Genomic DNA, 6,543 nt, shown 5'->3' on the forward strand with positions numbered 1-6,543 from the left:
AGTGAACGCTACACAATAAGTTTTTCAGTTTTTTTCCCCTTCAATTAGTTAACATTTCTTGTTTGTGAGAAACCTAGGACTGAAGAAGATAGGGGTAATTTCCTCTAAGTGCCTACACTCTCTGCTTCGGGCTGCTTCTCCCATCAGACAAATTTGTCTTGAGAGATAAGTGTTTTTCACAGTTCTAGCAAGACTTTAGAATCTAGAAAAATGTTATAGTGAAATCATAGGTGTCTGTGTCATTCCTTTTTAAGTGTTTCTGTAAAATGAAAATGATGAAAAGCACTAGTTGATGAGGCTGTGCCAAGGATGAAATGGAATACTCTCTGGAAGGGATTTGTACACTGGAAATGGAAATGGTAATTCTCATCCAGACCCAAGAGTGTCTCTTCTGGTCCTGGTCCCAATGAGACCAAGAGAGAAACGGATGGGATAATGTTCCTTGTAGCTCTGATTAACTTTTCAGGCATGTCTGCCCTCTAGTGGCCATGATCCACAGTCGTTTTTATGGAAGGTGTGACCAGAGAGAAACAAGGAGGCTGGTTGGGGTGGATAAAGAACTGTTCAACAGGGAAATCAGCCTTGCCCTCAACCTCCTCCTCCGTAGGAAATATTGTTCCCATCCCTTTTACCTGTCTTCAGTACTGGTACAGTGGAAGGCTCAGGGATTTGGGAGTGAAGAGACCTGATCCTATCATTTATCACCGACCTGGGCCAGTATATACTTGAACTCCCTGGGTGTCAGTCTCCCCATTTACATGATAGGGAGAATATACCTAATTTGAGAGTTTATGCGGAGGTTAAGTGAACTAATTTATGTAAAACAGCGTGCACCATATCTAGCACAATTTAAGCACTTTAAAAAAGTGCCTTCAAACTTTACTCCTATTTCTGGGTTCATACTGGCAGGTTACTTGGGTCTGGGGATATATATTTAATCCCTACTCAAATCATCTTAGAGCCTTCTCCAAGAAGCAAGTGCTCTCTTTCTAACCCTTAATAAGGGAAAAGAGTTGCCCTAGAATTTTAAATTTTATAGAGGGTTAGATAAATCTGCCCATCTAAACTTGTTCTCATTTTTGGTTTCAGCTTTGCGGGTCTATTTGCTGCTTTGACTGGGGACTGATTCTTGCCCACCAGGGCTTTTGAATGAAACACTTTATGAGGCTCTGGCATAAAGGACTGTCTTGTTATCTAGGTATGTTCCCAGAATGAGCAGATCTTCAAAAGCAGAGCACAGGTGAAGTTCACTGGGTAACCATTCTCTCCCCTTTCCCTCTGGTCCAACTTTCACATCCTAAACCAAAGGCCAATCAGGCCACCTTCTCTGTGCTTTGTTGAGAAGAGGTCTATATGAGCAATGAGACATAATTTGGTATTCTCAAGGTGGATCTTTTAGTGCTATCACAATCTTTCAAGCGTTTGAAGGGATAGATCCCTAAGTCTCACAGAGGTAACAAACTGAACGACCAAACGCAAGTTAGATTTCCAGTGGTGCACTGTAGTCTGCCAATACCAGTTCACAAGAGCCAATTGTGCCTCTTTTCCCAACTTTGAATTTGGGCGAAGATCTGAAAGGAGGTAAGGGGATGAGCCATTCAGCTATCTGAGAAGAAACTGTTCCACGCAGAAAAACAAAGATCTGGCATGTCTGAGAAATATCAAGGAAGCTGGTAGGACTCAAGAATAGTGAGCAAGGGGAGGATCTGAGGTCTGAGAGGTAATCATGATTCTGGCTTTTTCTTTGAGATGAAAAGCAGGGTTTGAGTGGAGGATAATCCGACATGGACTCACTCACTCATAGATGAGTCTATGCATTTTGGCCCGAACAACTAGAAGGATCAAGTTGCCATGACTAAGGGGGAAGACTATGTGAAGAGCGGGTTTTGAAAGGATAGTTAGGAAGTGGATTTTGGACACTGTAAGTCTGAGATGCCAACTAGATATCCAAGAGGAGACGTCAGTTTGATATTTGATAACATGACCTAGAAATAAAGGAAAAAATTCAAGCTTGAAGTAAACATATAAAATTCTTCAGCATAAAGCCAAGACATTAGATGAGACCAAGGAGATGAGTATAGATAGTGAAGAGATCCAAATACTAAGCTCTGAGGCACTCCAATGCTTAGAGATCATGGAAGAGAGGAAGAATCATCAAAGGAGATTAAAGAGGACTAGGACTAGGTAGTAAAATCAAATGAGGGAGTCAAGGGAATAAAGTGAATAGGGAGTGATCAACTGTCTCAGATGTTATTGACAGGTCAAATAATATGAGGACATAGAATTGACTGTTTAGCTTGGCAACATGGAGGTCATTATTGACGTTGACAAAGCAATTTTGGTAGAGTGTCCTATATCTAGATTATAAAATCAATATTGCAGCTTATTAATTTACTTATATTTCCTTCTATACCAGTGATATAGCAAGCATATCACTCCTGCTTAGGTGGTCTCACTTATTTTTGTGTCCTGATATACAGTAGGTACTCAATGAATGTTTGTGGAATATGTAAATATATGAAAAGGAATATTTCAGGCTTTGACCTAGGATATCACCCCAGAACTTCTGGACCAGAAAAAGATCTGTCACTAGACAAGATTATACTTGAATCACCCAGGGACATAAATGGCCACTTATCCCATTTTTAATAGCCTTCTCATTCCATAAGGCTCACTTTTGCATATCACCATCACCATCATCATCATCATCATCATCCAATAACCATTCTGTCAATTCTTCCTCCACAGTTCATTTTAGAGTGAGTGTTCTACCTTTACTTACCAACTTCTCATATACCTCATTATTAAAACTACCATATGCTAATTGCTACAATATTAACTGTCTTCATGCTGAGACTTCCAAAGACCTTTGTGGCCTCTTCCTGCTCTATATTACACTTATATTTTTTTTTGAAGTATCCTACAATTTAATCATTCAACTGGAGATATTATTGAGTATGGTTGCATGCCAGCCAGAGATTACCCTTTGGAGATACAATGGTGAGCAAGTTAGACGTGACCAGGGTCCTCAGGGAGTTGACAGTCTAAAGGGGTTATGTGGCAGAGACATTATACACAGGCAATTACAACACAGAGTTACAAATGCCATGAGAAGGAAGGTACAGAGGCCTCTTCATAAACACGTCTTCTATCCTAGGTCTTCCTTTCTTTACTTTATATGTGCTCCCAGGTGATCTCATTTACTCTCTTGGATTCAATTAATGACTCACGAATATAGACGTCCAGCTCAAATCTTTCTAAACATATCCAACAAATGTCTATTGGATCTCTCCTCTTAAGACTCTCACAATCATCTTCAAACTCCACATGTCTAAAACTGAACTAATCACCTCTCTCATCCCCTACATGCATATATACTCACAACTCATTTCTTTCCCTGTGTCCTGGAGCACAGGACATCTGCAGGACCATTGAATCAACTGTCCACCTAGACACCAGAGCATTAGCCTTGGCTTCCTGGTCTACCTCACTCACTTTAGCAACCTACCATTAGTTCTATGCATTATTTCTTTTAAATATCTCTTGATACTGCTCAGTTGTCTCCATTGCTACTGAAATTGTCATTAAATAACAACTGTTAACGTTTATTGGACCTTTGTTAGGTACCAGGTTGTGCAGTAAGTACTTTAACTATATTACTGCATTTATTCCTCAGAATGATACAACTGGGTTAGCTCCAGGGAGCTCTAGTGTTATTCTCATTTCTAGAGATAAGGAAAATGAGGAATAAAGAGGTTAAGCATTTCACAGAAGGTCACATAGATGGTAGGTGAAGGAGCCTTGTAGCATGAACCATGTCATTAACCACTGAACCCTAAATTGAGGCAGCTATATCATCTCTCCTCTGGATTTCTATGTATGTCAGCCTCCAACCATACCCTTTTCCAAGCTTCACTTCGCACCAGAGTGAAATATTTCCACTTACAATTCTTTAGTTTAGCTCTGTCTTACCCATAGGATAAATTCTGAAAAGTCCAGCTTTCCAGTCAAACCACTATTCTCCATACTCTGGCCTCTGGTTATTTTTAGGGCCTTCTAATCCCCTCTGTCTCCACCCACCACACAGCCCTAAAGCACCATCTTTGGTTTCACAGGGTACTTCTTTTCACCTCTGGATCTTCTCACATGTCTCCTGTTTGGGAAATCTCATTCTCTCTATGACTGATCCCCTTCTTCACACATCTCACCATTTTTTTTTTTCTTCCTAGAAATACAGTATTTTGTAATTTAAGTTTTAGTTCAGATATCAACTCTTCTAGGAAGGCCCCCTCACCCTAATTCCCCAAGTCTGGGTGAAATGATACGGTAGGCAGGATAATGACTCCCCGAAGATGCCCATGTCTTAATGCCAAAACCTGTGACTATGTTACCTGCATAGCAAAAGGGACTTTGCAAGATGTGATTAACTTAAGGACGCTGGGGTGAGGAGATGATCTTGGATTACTCAGATGAGCCCAATGTAATCATAAGGGTCTTTGTAAGAGAGAATCAGGAGAGTGAGAATCAGAAAAGAAGATGTGACAATGGAAGCCAAAGTCAGAGTGATGTAGTCACGAGCCAGGAAACACAGGGAGCTCCTAGAAACTGGAAAAGGCAAGGAGGCAGGTTCTTTGCCAAGGAACACAGCTCTGTAGACACCATGGTTTAGCCCCATAAGACTCATTTTGAATGTCTGAACTCCAGAATGTAAGGTAATAAATTTGTATTGTTTTCAACCACTAAGGTCGTGGTAATCTGTTAAAGCAGCAATAGAAAACTAATACAGATGGCTCTTTACGTACTTCCATACCTTTCTTTCCTTTCTATGTTTTAACACTCTTAAGATGCCATTTTAATAGCCTGATTACTTGTTCATCTCCCTAGTAGCCCATGAGATCTCTAGGAAAATATACTGGATCACTATTATTCAACGTATATCCTTAAGGGCCAACATGGTTCTTGGAACAGAGCTGATGGTAAATTACTATTTGTTGGATAAATGCTTGTCAAATGTGTAGAAATTCCACAATTAATTTTCTGTGTTTCTCAATAAATTGTAACAAGATGTTAAGAGTAATGCTTTTTGGTAGGTTTGCCTCAATCGTGTGTGTGTGTGTGTGTGTGTGTGTGTGTGTGTAAATTATATATTATACGTATATATATGTTATATATTATATATAAATTATATATTATGTGTATAATATATATGTATAACATATAATATGTATATTATATCATATATAATATACAATTATATAATATATGTGTAATATATAATTATATGTGTAATATATAATTTAAATACATAATTTAAATGTATGTATGTATATGGAAGGAGCGATGGTTAGTGCTCTTTCTCTATGAGATCATTCTCAGTTTGATTTAGGTTTGCTTGACTTTGCACACCTGGAAATCCACTCGTTAGTAAAGTACTTTGCACCCCTGCAGGCATAAGATCTCTTTTTATGAAAAGTTTAAAATAAAGACCTTTCTCACCTACCAGCCTCTCTTCTCTGAACCTTCAGGTTAGTGACCTCAAACTAATGGCTAGCAGGTGGTATGAGAATCATTTTGGGGAGCTCTTAAAACTATATCTTTCCTGATCTTGGCTTCGACCTGCAGTGTCAGGATCTTCGGGAGGAGGGTCTGGTTCTCCAGGCGATTCTGATGCAGGTCCCGGTTGGGAACTTCGGAGACTCAATCTTAAAAGATGAGGTGCAACTATCACTCTCACCACTAGATGTCAGGCTTTTACCCTGCACTCTATGGTTAAGCCACAGAAAACTTATTAGCCACACCCCTCCCCCCTCTACTTCCCACTTCGAGGTGTCTGGGGCCAAGGGCTAGGATAGGCATTTTCATATGAGTCATCCCATTGAGCCTCACACTGCACAACCACACTGCAAGTTAGGCATTATCCCCAACTGACAGATGAAGGAACTGAGGCACAGTGGGCTAACATAATAATTGGTTGAATTGGGAGAACCCCAAAGCCCATGTCCTTTTCGTTTAGCCATGCTGTCTTAATCCGGTTGGTTTAGACAATTAACTACCTCGAATGTAGAAGGAGTAAATGTTTAACACATTAGGAGACAAAGAAAAAAAACAACTGAAGTCTAAGAGCAGATCCAGGTAAAATTTCTAGGGTCTTTTCGAAACAACTTTATTACAGTAATTTGTTTCTATTTTCATAAAAGGGCATAAAAAGAGAAGTGGAAAATGAGTTGAATATGGTGCCTTTTAAATTTTCTGGGTAGTGTTTGGAGATGAACAAGCAAAAATCAAATGCTGGACACATCAAAAAAAATAATCATATTCAGGGTAACCAATATGGCCACCTATAAAGTGTGGTACTGTGAGGCTAGAAGGAGTGAGGCCCACCAAAAACTGTGGTTTTCACTCTGGGGACACACATCAGGAACCTCCTCAGTGCGTGGTATGTGTGTGTGTCTCGTTTGTGCGATGTGCATGTGTGAAAGAAGAGAGCATTTAGGTCCTTCCACCCCCATTTTAATGAGAACAATCAAGTTTTATTGACTTTAT

The sequence above is a fragment of the Lynx canadensis genome, chromosome A1 (genome assembly GCF_007474595.2).
Source record: "Lynx canadensis isolate LIC74 chromosome A1, mLynCan4.pri.v2, whole genome shotgun sequence".
In the NCBI taxonomy this organism is placed as follows: Eukaryota; Metazoa; Chordata; class Mammalia; order Carnivora; family Felidae; genus Lynx; species Lynx canadensis.